General features: G+C 36.5%; 1 pseudogene; it reads left to right on the forward strand.

The window, feature by feature from the left end:
* On the forward strand, positions 1600-2496 carry VN2R664P (vomeronasal 2 receptor 664 pseudogene; annotated as a pseudogene).

Below are 16429 nucleotides of genomic sequence, written 5' to 3' on the forward strand. Positions count from 1 at the left end.
CCAAGTCCTATAGTTTATTCATGTTGCAATTTATGTGTACTTATACTTTATAGTAAAATGACAGCTTCTGTAGGGATTTCTGACATCACCAGTAGGCAGATTATTGGAATTTTCAACTCTAATGACATGGAGACAATTCAGTTTAGAATCTGGGGCCTCTTTGGGGCCTGAAAGATTCATGTTATAGAAAACCATAAAAAAGAGAGGGAGAGGCCAAGAGAAATAAAGGGGGTATCTTGGAGAAGAGATTACCTGCTGAAAACAAGATAGCTCTAGAGGGCCAGGGAAGGTTATAGGAATACCATTTGTGGGGTAATTCTCAAACAATTTCATAGATATAAATGAGAGATTTAAAATAGGGTCAACTCGCTATTCCAAAAACAAGTGAAAAAGAATCCAATCTGTGACCCAATGAGAATTTAGGTTGAAGCTATTTGATTAGCCATGCTATTAGTATATTTTGGAATTGAATATATCATGGAAAGGCATCAATTTCCTGAGCATTAACAGGATGACCATTTACAAAACAAAAGAGGATTTTTCCATAAGAAATAAATCATCAATCAGTCACTCGATAGTGACATGTGACAGACTGGTGATCAATGGTGGGGACACAAAGTCAAAATGGAAATAATTCCTGATTTCAGAGAGCTTCAATTCTCGTGGAGGAGACAACATGTATAAACATCTGCAAAATATATATATAACTCATACAAATTCATTATGGAAGGGGGTGAATCAGGAGCTGGAATAAATGAAAGATTAATGCAGCAACCTATTCCTAGAGTTGCTGATGCACAATATAACAAAACCACAACAAACTGATCTTCACATTTGCTACTAGCAGCTTCCAGTTTCCAAGTTTATTGGACTAAGAGAATGAATTAAAAATAGCAAATGGGAGAAAGAACTGTAGGAGTAGAGACAGAAGAAAAACAACTGGAGGCAGCTAGGTGGCTCAGTGAATTGAGAGCCAGGCCTAGAGATGGGAGGTCCTAGGTTCAAATATGGCCTTAGACACTTCCCAGCTGTGTGACCTTGGGCAAGTCACTTGACCCCCATTGCCTAGCCCTTACCACTCTTCTGCCTTGGAGACAGTATTGACTGCAAGATGGAAGGTGAGGGTTTTAATTTAAAAAGAAGAAGAAAAACAACTGCTTGATCACATGGGTCGGTGGGGATATGATTGGGGATGTAGACTCTAAAGATCACCCTAGTGCAAATATCAATAATATGGAAATAGGTCTTGATCAATGACACATGTGAAAACAAAGTGGAATTCTGTATTGGCTATGGGAAGTGGGTGGAAGAGGGGAGGGAAAGAACATAAAATATGAAACCATGGGGAAGTTCTTTTAATTAATCAATTAAATATAATTAAATGATTTAAGATCAGCTAGTGATAATGAACATGAAGGGATTGGGTCTAGCCTTAGGTGTCATGTTATTTATTGAAGACAGTAAATCTCAGCCAAGCAAGATGGGAATCCTCTGACCTCTGGACTCAGAAGAAGGTGTCACAACTAGCATGACTATTTCCTATATCTGGATATAGGAATAATTCTTTGAATCTAAACTTTGAATCCTTCTTTGTCTCTTGCAGATGTAGAACATTGTACAAAGTGTCCAGAGGATGAATATCCAAATAAGCAGAGAGAACACTGCCTCCCCAAGGTTGTCACCTTCCTAAATGTGAAAGAATCTTTGGGGATGACTCTGGCCTTCATGGCTGTCTTCTTCTCTTTACTGACAGCTCTGGTTCTGGGGGTCTTTGTGAAGTTCCAAGACACTCCCATAGTCAAAGCCAATAACAGGACTCTCAGCTATACTCTCCTCATCTCCCTCATCTTCTGTTTCCTCTGCTCCCTGCTCTTCATAGGCCATCCTACCACTACCACATGTCTCCTACAACAAACAGTATTTGCAGTTGTCTTCACGATGGCTGTTTCCTCTGTTTTGGCCAAAACCATCATAGTGGTTCTGGCTTTCAAGGGTATCAGGCCAGGGAGCAGGATCCGCATGTTCATGGATCCTAGAATGTCTGTCTATGTTGTCCTCATCTGCTCAGGGTTGCAAGTGATTTTCTGTGGCATTTGGTTGGGAACTTATCCCCCCTTTCCAGAGGTGGACACACACTCTCAATATGGCCACATCATCCTTAAATGTAACGAGGGCTCTGCCTTTGCCTTTTACTGTGTCTTGGGCTACATAGCCCTTCTGGCTCTGGGGAGCTTTAGTGTAGCTTTTCTGGCCAGAAACCTGCCTGACACCTTCAATGAAGCCAAGTTCATCACTTTCAGCATGCTGGTGTTTTGCAGTGTCTGGATCACTTTTCTGCCCACATATCAGAGCACAAAAGGGAAGGCCATGGTGGCTGTGGAGATCTTCTCCATCTTGGCCTCCAGTGCTGGGCTACTGGGCTGCATCTTTATTCCCAAATGTTATATCATCCTCCTGAAGCCAGACAGAAATACTCAGGGTCAGATCAGGAATAAATGAGATTCCAGAAGCAAGATATTTTCTGGAGCACAACCTTGTCCTTTCTGTTCCTGGAATGATACACTTGAAGAATAATCCACATTAATCTAGTTAGATAAAAGTCTAAGTTCAAGTGTATTCCACTCTACAAGCAATTATAGTGCCACCTACTGTCGAGAATTAAAACTGCAATTAATTTAAAAGAAAATACTTTCCCTACTGCTGTTACTAATCCAAAATACTGATATTAAATCGAATACATTTAAATAAAAGGATTATTAATAACTAAATATTAATAATATTTAATTAAAATTAAAACCAAATTTCTAAAATTGAAAAAAGCCAAAATTAAATCAAATTAATTAAATGCAATATTAAGGAATAATTATAGAACATGATAGTATTAATGATACTATCAATAACAATAATTATTATTTTTCAATAACTATCATTATTCACTACCAACTATCATTAATTATTCATAATTTTAATTGATAATTGATACATGTTGTTTATGATTATTCACTATTCTTGATTATAAAACAACATTATAACAAACATATTATAACTAATTATTAATAACAAAAATTATACTAAGTGCAATTCATTATTAGTACTCTTGCTGTGCAACAAATATTTAGTTCCTTATATTAGCTTATTTTTTTAACCTACACTCATTGCCTTCCACAATAGCATTGAAAAACTTTGTATCTCCATGTTTTTATGTTTTGGGAATTTTTCAATGTTTAAACTGACCATTTAGCAATAGTCAGACTAGATTAAATAGGAAGATTAAGACAGACAGACTTGACACTATAGGAAATACTGCAACAAATCAAGGGAAATCAGGAAATATTCCTCCAGATTCACCCCTGCATAAACTTTTAAATTGTTGGGATACTCCTAATATACCTAAGGAGAATTGGATGACAAAAGAAGAAGCCAAAATTTTTTTCAAGGCCTGGATGGACATATATTATACATAGGCAAAATATGGCTCTTTTGACTTCAAGATCTTAAAAGACTTGAAGTTAGTCATTAAAAACAAAGATTCCCAAGATTATAAATACTGGCTCTTATGGGCATATCATGATGATAAATCAACCATTCCCTCTAGTGAGGAAACCATACTTTCTTTGGAAACAAATCATTCTAGTTTAACTCCTTTAATTCCTCCTCCTGAACACTTGATTAGATCATCTCACCTGGCTTGTGGGGAGGTATCTTCTCATAGTGACCCAAATCAGGACTTGAACCCTTCAGTTCCTCTCGCTGTCAGACCTCTCTCATCCCCTACTACTCCCATACAGTTTCCTACCAATCTCTCTACCCTCCCTTACCACCCTACAACATATACCCTCCTTCTCCTAACTACCCAGTACCTGTCAATCTCCCCTATCCCCACCTGTACCATCCCAACTTACCTTATTCTCTTGGCAATCCTTTTCCCTAGCCTCCTTCTCTTGACCTATCCCACCCACCTTACTATGGCTCTTCCTCTGGACCTCACCCAGACTACTCCTCTCTTCCCTGGCCTCTTCCCCTTTCCTCTCCCCCACACCCCCAATCCAATCCTCTCTCTCTTTCTCTGCCTCCCCATCCCCTGACCAACCTGTGACAAGGAAATCACTTTAAAAGACTGATATATATTAATTTAAGGTCGCCAAGGAATTCAGCTATGTAATTCCTAAATGAAAACTCAAGTCAGCTGTCAACCTTTTATGGAGTTTAATTTCAATAGGAGGAAGAAAGGAATTAGAGATAGAGAGAGAGAGAAAAAGGGAGAGAAGGGAATAGGGCTTAAATACCCCTTTTGTTTAGGCTGGGCCAAAAGGCCCAAGCCCTTAGATAGCTGAGGCAAAGAAAAGAGATCAGTCCCTATTACTCACGTGTCCAAAATGGAGAAACAGTCTCAGAGGCCCCCACCTTCAGCTTCCTTCAGAGCAAGCTTCTCAGAGTACATTGCCACCACTCCGACCAACTCCTCAACCACCACCCCGAGTCTCCAGACCCCCCTCATCTTTAAGGAAACCATCCAAGTTGCCTCCCCTCAGTTCTCACATCTACCAATCACTGTCCATCAATTTCCCTGTGCCAATGGAGGCTCTAGCTTAACCCAGGACCGCCCAGAGGCTTTGCACATGTCTGTTGAAGGTCATATTTTCAAATGATTAAATCTTTGCTCCTTTGCTACAGCCCTTTCTAAATCCTGTTAACCTGAGTAGGGTAGAGATTGGAATAATTAAATTTTGATCTAGGCTGCAGCCCTTACTCAATCCTGTTAGGACTGAATAGGGTGGAGATTGATTCCAAGTATCTCCATTGTATCAATTCTAAAATCAATCATGACTCAAAGAAATTCCTGTTCTATGCTTAAGCATAGGTCAAAGTCCTTTCCATTGTTCAGCAAAAGGTTTCTGTCTTAAAGTAATCTTAAGAAGGAAAGAGAAGGAACCTCCCATGCCAATGGGGTTCACATTCCAATAGTCAAGACCCACTATCAATAGGAAATTTTTCAAGTATGAAATTTCCCAATGGTAAAATTTCCAACATTTATAAGTCTAAGAAATTTTGAGGTTTACAAACCCTTTTCTCTCCATTTACCCACCCCACACCCTTCCCCTACTAGCCTCACTACAACCCACTCCATTGAACTCCAGAACAAAGGCCAAGCAGCAGTTACCACAGAAAATTGAAATAAAGTCCTTTTACCTTCAAGGGATGTTCCTACATTTAACAGAAGTGGAGATTTAGTAAACATTAAACATCATACACCTTTCTCTCCATAGGACATTGAGAGATACAAAGAAAAAATACCTTTCTTATAATGTGAGCGTATATTGCTCATAAATAAAGTTGAAATAATTTTTGCAAGTATAATCCCACATGGCTTGATGTGGAAGATTTGCTCCAGGCCTTGCAAATGGAAAGGGAAAGGAACAAGATTATTTCTCTTGTTAATCAGGCCCAGGGAGAGGGAACATCGAGTTGGCCAACTGAAGATCCCAAATGGGACCCAAATTCAAAGCAAGATTACTTACAACTATGCCAGACTATAAATGCATTACTAAAAGCTATGAGAGCTTGTTCTAATAGGCCTGGAACATGGACTAAATTTGAGAATCTAAAACAGGAAGACAGTGAAAACCCCTCTCAGTTTATGGATAGGATTGTTGAGCTGGGAGAAAGGTATATAGAATTGGATCTTGATAGGGAAAGGGATTTTAGACAAATCAGAATTCAATTTATGAAAAACAATTATAAGGTAGTTAAGAATTATATTACTAGTTTCCAAACTGGCCTACTATGAACTTTGAAGACTTAAAAAGAATGGAAGTTTATGCTTTTGAGGAGCATAAGGAAAAAGAAGAGGACACTCATTTAGTAGAAACATTAGGGAAGAAAATAAAGGAATTAAGTGCTAAACAGTGTGAGAAGGATAAAGAGAACACTACTCTAGTGGAGACATTGAGGATGGAAATAAAATAATTAACTGAAACAATTGGAAAAGCAAAGCAAGGAGATCCCTTACAAGAATCCACAAAACAACCACTAATTTGTTATTTTTGTGGAAAAGTGGGTAATGTAATTATGAATTGTAAGAAAAGAAATTGAGGAAATAGGAATAGAAGTTTCAGGAATAATGATATTGGTAGGAGAAATAATTATTCAAATGAAGCAAATCAAAACTCAAACCCAAATATCTATACTCAGTGTGGGAACTCTCCCTCAGTATTGGGGACCCCAGAGGTATGGACAAAGGGATTTAGATGACTGATGGTACCTGGAATGGGAAGGAACCTCAAAGAGTCTGGAGGTGAATTTTAAGTCTTTTCAGAACACATTGCCTTAATGATGTTAACTGTTTCAGTTTGTTCCTCTCCCCAGAATAAAGAAGTCTTTGTAACATAATTCTAAATACAAGATGTATGTAATATACTGTTAACAACTTTGTAAGCTAGCAAAATTGAATTATTCTGTTACATTGTCTTTATTTGTACCTTCCCTATGATTTCATTGAAGAACATATCATTGGGAAAAGCCCATAAACAGCTTTTTGTACCTTTTTTGCCTAAGTTAATTGTCACACAGAGCTGATGAATGGACTCCATCAAACTGGTTTCCACCTGTATGAAAGCTTTGGAGAATTTAATTATTTAATAATCTCAATTGATTTTAATAGGTCTTCAAAAGTGATTTTTACATATCTGGGAGCACAACTGTCTCTGACTGCTTATTTGCCTGCCTCTGAGTTTTTTGTAACAAGAGTTAATGGTCCATTTGTAGTTGAAGTAAAGCGCATTGACATTGTTGTATTTTCCCATCTCTTCATTTATTGAAAACATAGTAGATGACATATCTGCAATGATTTTCACTTTTTAGTCCTCAGTTCCACGTGCAAATGATTGGGACATTTTGGAGACAGTTCTGTTACAGTATTACACTCTCATACCAAGAGGGAGGGAAGTGCCCAAGTAGCTTAATTGCACTGTGATGTGTTATAATCTCATCCAGGAGTTGGGAATGATTTTTTCCTGTGAAGCCTTGTAGCTTCGAAATGGATTTATTACATTTGTAACTCTTCATCAATAGTACAGAGGTTTTTCTGGTTTCTCCCACCAAATTTTGGAATAATGGCAATAATAGACATTGTTAAAAATATCTCATCTAAGGTTGAAAGATTGGCTAAATCTGTAGAACATGTGACAAGTATTCATGTGTTCATAAGAGTTTTTTTTAATTAACAAGGTATTTCATCATCATTTTAATTCATTCTAATTTTCTCATTGATTTATCATGAATAAATTATATAAAGGAAAGACCATCTCTTCCATCATCTTTCCAGAAAAAAATATCCACTTACTTTCTACACCTTCACAACATTTATCTTAATTTTCAACCAAACCCCTGTTTCCCTGTCTTTAAAACATGCCATACTTAGACCTATGTCTGCTCCTTTTTTGTTCAATTTTGTTTAAAGTTGGGATTACCTTCCTCTGTTTTAATATGAAAGATGCTTCATGGTTCAAGACCCTACTGGTGTTCCCATTCTTTAGATAGTCTTATCTTTTTTTAATTAATTTACTTAGTCAATTTAGAACATTGTTCCTTGGTTACAAGAATAACATTATTTTCCTCCCTCCCGGCTCCCCATCCTTCCAACAGCCAATGTGCAATTTCAGGGGTATTACATGGGTACTTGATCAGAACCTATTTCCATGTTGTAGGTGTTTGCATTAGAAAGTTCATTTAGAGTCTACATCCCTAGTCATATGCCCTCAACCCACGTATTCAAGCAATTGTTTTTCTTCTGGGTTTCTACTCCCACAGTTTTTCCTCTGAATGTGGATAATGTTTTTTCTCTTAGATTACTCCAAGCTGTTCAGGATCACTACATTGCCACTAATAGAAAAGTCCATTATATTCTATTGTACCCCAGTGTGTCAGTCTCTGTGTACAATGTTCTCCTGGTTCTGCTCCTTTCACTCAGCATCAATTCCTGGAGGTTGTTCCAGTTCCCATTGAATTCTTCCACTTTATTATTTCTTTCAGCACAATAGTATTCCATCACCAACATATACCACAATTTGTTCAGCCATTCCCCAATTGAAGGGCATTCCCTCATTTTCCAATTTTTTGCCACCACAAAGAACTCAGCTATGAATATTCTTGTACAAGTCTTTTTCCTTATTATATCTTTAGGGTACAAACCCAGCAGTGCTATGACTGTATCAAAGGGCAGACAGTCTTGTATTGCCCTTTGGGCATAGTTTCAAATTGCCCTCCACAATTGTTGGATCAATTCACAACTCTACCAGCAATGCATTAATGTCCTGACTTTGCCACATCCCCTCCAGCATTCATTACTTTCCTTTGCTGTCATGTTAGCCAATCTGATAGGTGTGAGGACATACCTCAGAGTTGTTTTGATTTGCATTTCTCTGATTATAAGAAAATTAGAATATTTTTCATGTGCTTATTAATAATTTTGATTTCTTTAACTGAAAATGGCCTATTCATGTTGCTTGCCCATTTGTCAATTGGAGATTGGTTGAATTATTTATACAATTGGCTTAGTTACTTATAAATTTGCATAATTAGACCTTTGTCAGAGTTTGTTATGAACACTGTTTCCCAATTTGTTGCTTCCACTCTAATTTTGGTTGCATTCGTTTTATTTGTACAAAACCTTTTTAATTTGATGTAATCCAAATTATTGATTTTACATTTTGTGATTTTTTTTCTAGCTCTTGCTTGGTTTTAAAGTCTTTCCTTTCCCAAAGATCTGACATGTATACTATTCTGTGTTCCCCTAATTTACTTATAGTTTCCTTTTTATATTCATGCCATTTACCCATTCTGAGTTTATCCTGGTGTAGGGAGTGAGATGATGATGCAAACCTAATCTCTCCACTGATGTCTTCCAATTTTCCCAGCAGTTTTTATCCAATAGTCAGCGGTTCTCAACCTCTCAATTTGTAGCAATGAGAATACATAATGCATATCAGGTATTTACATTCCGAATCATAACTGTAGCAAAATTACAGTTTTGAAGTAGCCACCAAAATAATTTTTTGGTTTGGGGTCACTGCAACATGAGGAACTGTATTGCGGGGTCATGGCATTAGAAAGGTTGAGAACCACTGTTCTAAAGTAATGTCCGAGAAGGGTGGAATAGTTTTAAAATTCACAATTGCAAAAATCTAAACAAGTAAAAACATTTAAAATACTGGGGACATGGACTTCAAAGGCAAAAAACGAGAGATAGAAATCAAATACTGTATGACACATGTAGGAATAAAAGCAAAAATATTAAAATGTGTATATTCTACAATCATCGAGGTAAAGTATAGAGGCTACTTTAAAAAAATAAGATTCATTTCCTCTTTGACTTGCTATGACCCATATTGTTAGTGCAAATGAGGTAGATAAAACCATGTGAGTGCAAATCAGGTAGATAAAGCAATAACACATTCAAGAAAATACAAAAAAATAGAAAAGGCACAAAATGTTACAAAAGGAACTATATTAGTGACAAAGGTCACTAATACAGATTTTCTTTTTTGAGTGAGTATAGGTGTTGTCCCACAAGGGTAATTTGTTCAAGTAGATGAGGATGTGCTTGGCTTTGAAAATTTAAATGAACAAAATCTTCAACACATAAGGAGACAATTTTGTGAAAGGGGTAACACACCTATTAGAACATATTTTAAGCTTCAATGACAAGACTGGGAAATGTTAATTCTGGAAGATTTAAGAAAAATGCAACTTACATATTCACAGGTCATAAAGAAATCCTAAGTGACAAAGATGAAATAATAAAAGAGCGTAAAGCCAAACTCAAGGAGTCAAATAGCACAATTAAACAAAAGGAAATTGATGAAATTTAAAACATAGCTACATTGCAAGCTTATAGACCAAGGAGAGATATACAACCCTTTAGACAGAGATCCAATAATCAAAGATGCTTCCTTTGTGGAAAAATTGGCCATATAGTGAGATTTTGCAACCTGAAACAACAATTAGACCTGAAAATAAATAACAAAAGGTCATTAAATGGCAATACAAGATAGGACACAAAACAAAATCATTCCCTGGTTGAAACATTGCTACACCTGAAAAACTTGTGACAAGCATCCATTTGCTTTATTTTTTTTAAACCCTTATCTTCTGTCTTGGAGTCAATACTGTGTATTAGCTCCGAGGCAGAAGAGAGGTAAGGACTAGGCAATGGGGGTCAAGTGACTTGCCCAGGATCACACAGCTGGGAAGTGTCTGAGGCCATATTTGAACCTAGGACCTGCCATCTCTAGGCCTGACTCTCAATCCACTGAGCTACCCAGCTCCCCCCCCATTAGCTTTAAACTTCATACAGCAGACTTATATGAAATATGATAGTGGATTTCTTTGCTATTGTAATTAATTGTAATTAACTGAACTATTGTGAATTTTGGGGATATTAATACTTTTTGAATTTGCATTATGTGTTGTACTACTGTTCGTTATGAAAAAACTGTTACTTTGTGAAAATCATTTGCTTGTACTCACAGTGGATCATGGACAGGTATGAGGAGGAAATGTATCTCATTTTTTTTTTGAGAAACCTTTGTATTCTATATTTTATTAATATTAATAATATAATATGTTATATATAAATATAATAAAAATAAATAATAAAATAAATAAAATCTTAATATGAAAATAAATTGTTAAAATTGACAGTGTGTCAATGATTATAAGCCATATTTTTTAATTTTAAAACTCTATTTTTATATTTTTCTTGCATGTGCAATATATACTATTTCAGTTTTTTATTTTTTCTCTCCTTTTTATATTTGAAACACATGTCACCAGTATTAAGATTTTCTTTAACTTTTTTTTTATTTTGCAGTAATATAAGTTTAAAAAATATTTACTATAATATTAATGCATACCCAAAAAGCTTGAGACTACAAAAATGATGCCATTAATTGTTTAAAAAATTATGGGACTTTGCTTAATGATTCTGTCTGATTCCAGGACAAGAGAATAAAAAAAGAGCCATTGCACAGTGTCAAAGAAGCACAAAGCTAAACTGTATAGTGCCAATTAAGCACAGGGTCAAAGAGACCAACCAATCCCGATGGGGTTGATGAAAATTTTGAGCCATGACAAGAGGACTTGAATGTAGTTGTGGCTGTTTAACATGTGTTAAAGGTAGGTCTTCCTTGTTCCATATTCTACCAAGTATCTCAAATTTGGCTCCTACCTGACTCCTACAATCTAGACCCTTTTCTGTCTTTCATAATGTGGCAACTTTCTGTAGTCTGGGCTACTGATTGGGTAAATGCTTAAATCATTTTAATTGGGCCCTGATTCAAGGACCTGTTATAGATTTATTTTTCCTTTACTTAGAATTTTTACACATAAGACTTTGATAGTCTATATTTCATCCAGAAATTATCTTTTTTATTTTGTTTTTTTGTGTGTTTTTTATTTCTCTTGCCAATTGATTCATATACATCATAACTCAGCCATGCATCCCTAAATGATATCTGTATTTTTCAATCACCCTCATCAGGGGGGAATGTATAATTATTATTTTAAATTGCAAAGTGTAACTTTCTTTTGAGAGTAATTTTAGGTTAAGAAACATGTTACCTCTCCAAATCCAAAAAGTTAACTGTTTGGAGAAGACACCTTCAAGATGCCTCCACAGACCACAAGCTGTACCAGAAGATCCAGTGTGAACTTTGGGATGTGGTTATTTGAACTGTGTGGGGGTCTGGATGCATTTGTATGTATACTCTTATGCCAAAGGGGACTGACCCCTAACTGGCTTTTTGTCAATGCACCTAGCAATTAATGGTTTTGTTCTCTTTCCCTCTTATCCTCAAATTATTGTAATTTCAAAGTTGGTATGCTTACAAGACCCATTGAAGAGACTGGCCTTCCTCGGGACTCAGGGGGAAATTTAAAAATGGAGATTTTTAACCCCAGACTTCAATCCCCAGAATTCCTTGGTATTTCCCAGAATTCCCTATAATCTCACCTGAGTCCCCAGGTTGGCAAGATCACAACTGGTATTTAACTGGCAGTAACACCTCTCTCATTCTCTTTCTTCTCTTCAATTGCAATGATATAGTAAGTTAGTGGTAAGCTAAGCGCAGGAATTCTGAATTAGCTAATCAGCCATGGGAATGTGGGTTTTTATTTTGCATCTTCTTTATTCCTTGATTTCTAATACTCCTTAATAAACCTCATAAAATATAATATTTTATTAGTATAAATATAATTTAATTTTTACAATATACATACCTGATCACCACTTCTTTATATGTGCTCTCTCCCTATTAGAATGTAAGTTTCTAGATTGCAAAGAATCTCTTTGCTTTGGTATTGATGTCACCAGCAAGTAACACAATGAGTCATAAAATTCAATTTCATTCATTCACTGATCCATCTAGCCAATTATTCTTTCAAACCATTGCTTCCCCTTTCTCCTACAGCACACATGGGATGTCCAAAACTGGGGGTGATATTGAGATTGGCTAGTCTTGTAAGAGTGATGTCAGGTTCTCCTCAGGTTTGTATTCCTCCTTATCTAGTAATTTAATTACACACACTAGAATACTCAGTTATGGCCATGATGCTTTATCCTGAATGGCCTCTTCAGTACATGATAATTCAGGAATGGATGAGATATAACTGTGCCCTCCTTTGGTACCATTTATGCACAACAGGAATATTAAGTTTGGAGCCAAATGAACAGAATTCATCTCCTCCATAGTGAAAGTATAGACAAATCATATTATTTCCTGGACATCAGTTTCCTCACCTATAAAAAGAATGTATTAAATCAGATTCACTCTAGAGGCTCTGGTAACTCTAAATTCTTTACTTCCATCATCAAAAGAACACAATGTGTATCATCAGAATCTGTCATTATAACCTTATTAGGCAGGAAATATAACGCTGCTGTGTCAGTATTGCTAGTCATTGGGAAGGGGAATTCTGTCACAAATCTATTTGACTAAGCAATCTCGAAGGCATCTTTTTTCTCTGAGACTGTGATGCAATGATCTTCACAAGGCAGTAAAAGGAGAAGTAGGATAGGTATTTGTGAGCACTGTGCATACTATAATACAGCTTCAGAAGAAAGTGCCTCACAGCCTAGTCTAGAGAAGTGAGGAAGGGAGTTGAGGGAGTTGACATCAAGGCCATTGGTCTTAGAAGCTGTCAGGGAAAATGTCATCAATCAAGCTGTCTTTTTTATGCTAATCACCTACCAGGGAATTTTTACAGGTTTATTCACAGACCATTTTGACTACCCTAAACACAGAAATTGCCTTCCTAGAAAGGCACTTCTGTATTGTAGATTCCACTGGGAAGAAGAAAAAAAAGAGTCCAAAATATTTTATGGTTTTTTTTCCCTTGGATGCAGAGACTCAGCTGGAGGTGCCTCAGGCAGTTTCCTCCCCAGAGTTCTTCATGCACCAAGACTTCCCTGTGGAGACTGAAATGGGAGAGGTCCCTAACCATATCTAACAACAAGGCTGCCAGGGGACAGAACAAAATCTAACAGCTGAGGAAACTATAAAACATTCATTTTTGTCTTGCATCATTGCCCTTGACTTGGTTTAGGGCCTGACTATTGTCCCATTGTTTTTCTTCAGGTGTAGCAGACAGACCAGAGCATGGGTATCTAATAAGTGAAGGGACATTTCTGATGCTGGACAGTTCCTCACCAGTCCATGATTAAGCCAGTTAATTTTGCTCTAGTCTGAGTGGGTTTTCCCAGCCTTGAAACTTGGCTAATCTTCAGGGAAATGTTGCTCCCTATTCAGAAAAGTATTTCTCAACTGCTTTCTTCTTTTCTCCTCTCTATGCTCCTGCAGCTTCCAGGATCTGAGCACAGGATGGGAAACCTCCCCTGCTTCCACCAGATTCATCCCATAGTTTCTCAAGATGGGGACCTGATCATTGGCATCTTTTTATCCTTGTTCTCAGTTGAAGTGAGCAATGTAACAGGAGCAGACCTGTTTGAAAGTCCTCCTAACAAAGCTTGTAAGACTTATCAGTAAGTGCCTCTCTATCTGTATGACATCCCTTTCCTTTGATGAATTCAAAGAGAACTTTATAGATGAAGCAGACTCATACAGTATGAGTCAATACAGGCTTCTGCTCTCTTCTTGTTTCTTAATTCTTTTATATCCTTCACAGTTTTCCTTAGGTTTCATTGACCCTCAGAGTTAAGCAGAAAAAAAAACCATTTTCTTCTATTTCTTCCTCTTCATTTAATTGCAAATACCCATATGCAAAAAGATCAGTCCTAAGCAGGTTTAGTCATTTATTGAATCACTCCCCATTCCTAAACTAATATTAATACTTAAGAATGAAAGACTCCTGGAATTATGGTAATATTATAAATTCTTGAGCCCACTCTCCCTTTTATATCCTTGTGCAGACTTATTGGTTTAGAGTGTACTAAAATTGGCAAAGAGATTTACACTATCTACAAAAATGAAATGTTTCATATGTTCTTTCTACATTGGTCTATGTGGTAAAAAGTGAGCATAACATTTAGGGAGTTCTGGGAATTCCTACTTCAGTGATAACACTATATTTGTCTGAGGTCTCCTGGTATTGGAAGATACCATTAGATATTCTCCCTCTTGGGAGCATGTGAATTTATCATTTTCCCTGATATTTCTTAGGACTGTTTATATGTTCCTGATAGGGAAAGAATGCCAGGATATGATATGGCAATAGAACTGATTAGAGCACTGTGGGGCAGAGTCTAAAACTGAGGGATCAATAGATTTGGAGTTATTGGGAAATCAGAGGAATACTCAGGATACCTGTATAGTAAGTGTTCAGTGAGATTTAGAACTGTCTTACAGGAATGCCCACTCTTTCTCAGTGATGTCTGGAGTATTCTGATTTTCAGTAGGTCATATGTGAGGAATTCCTGTTTATCTAGTTCAACTTTTCCAAACTATAGCATTCCAAAGGAAGTGGAGCTATATTTCCTTCATGAGACATAGCCAAGCTGTCCTGACATTTGTGCTGATGGCTAGGCTTTAGTTTAGTGCTTCCTCCTGGATCAGTTCCGTTCATAGAAAACCTGGTTTATATAGCAGGTCTTTTCTGTGTATAGCCTCTGTTAGTAGGCACTATGGAACTGGAATTAAAACTAAAATAAACCAATTCCTGGACAATTTCCCCTTGTGAAAGCTATGGAAAAGGTTAGCAATTAACTCTGTCATACTTGTGGGGGACAGATTATGAAATACAATGGATAATCCTTTGGCAGATGAGCATCCTGACCTCTTATTTTGTAACTTCTTACTGTCAAATGCTTCTATGGACCTATCTTACCTTCTGCCACTATTTTAACTTGTCTGGATTTCTTTTTCCTTTTTTGTCTTTCTTTCTACTCATTAATAAAAAGATTTCCAGATATTCTCCAGGATGTAGATGGATTTTTTACAAAAGGGAAAAATAATTAAATCTTTTTCATCAATGGTTATTTATTTAATGCTTTAATATTATTGTTCTTATTCTATTTTCTATCATTATTATTCTCCATCTAGGGAGAATTGTTGGTATGATTTAGAAGGAAAAGAAGATTTTACAATTCCATGGTGAGAATTTAAGCAAAAATCCTGTTCTGTCAAATGTCCTCTAAACTTCACACAGTTTTAAATTTTTGTTGTGAGAATAGGATTTCATGGGAGAAGTCAGGGCTCTCCTCCTATACTCAATGATTCAAATTGAATGGAAAATGAAGTAAAAAACTGGACACAATTTCTTTAAATCTTGGAAAACTAGCAAATGGATTCTCAAGAAATAACTGAAAATGATGTAGATGCTATCATGCAAAGTGAATTACCCACAAGTTGTGACACTAATCCTCGGCTTCTATATCCAATAAAACTAAGATTGTCTGAAAGGTGGTAGATGCTGGAGAAATTATACTACACTAGATATATTTTAAAATATTGCCATGAATGTCTGAAGTGTCTCTTCTTTATGATTGGATTCATGGTTGAAGACCAGTTATGAGATAATAATCTTTTAAATAAATTTAATTTTCTATTATTCTCAATGCCAGTACAAGAAGGAAAAAGTTAGAAAGTAGGGAACTCTGAGCCTGAACCTCATCTTCCATCAGATATATGAGAAAAGAGCAAATTGAGACCTTGGGAGCACAAATGTGCAGTTCCTTTTATTCTCATACCTATGAGAACTGGTTTGTATCATACATTTCCTTCCCTTGAAATGGCCCCTTGAACAAAGACCCATATGGCAAAGTCATTCTCACATTTCATGGGCCATGATGCCCTTCATAGAGTCTTCCTTTATTTCTTCATTGGAATGGGGCCTAACCTCTACATTTCTTTCTTTTATATCAGTGCTATTTGCCTGTACCACCTTGTATTACTTTCATTGGAATATTTTCTTGCCC

This window comes from Monodelphis domestica, chromosome 3 (genome assembly GCF_027887165.1).
Source record: "Monodelphis domestica isolate mMonDom1 chromosome 3, mMonDom1.pri, whole genome shotgun sequence".
Taxonomy (NCBI): Eukaryota; Metazoa; Chordata; class Mammalia; order Didelphimorphia; family Didelphidae; genus Monodelphis; species Monodelphis domestica.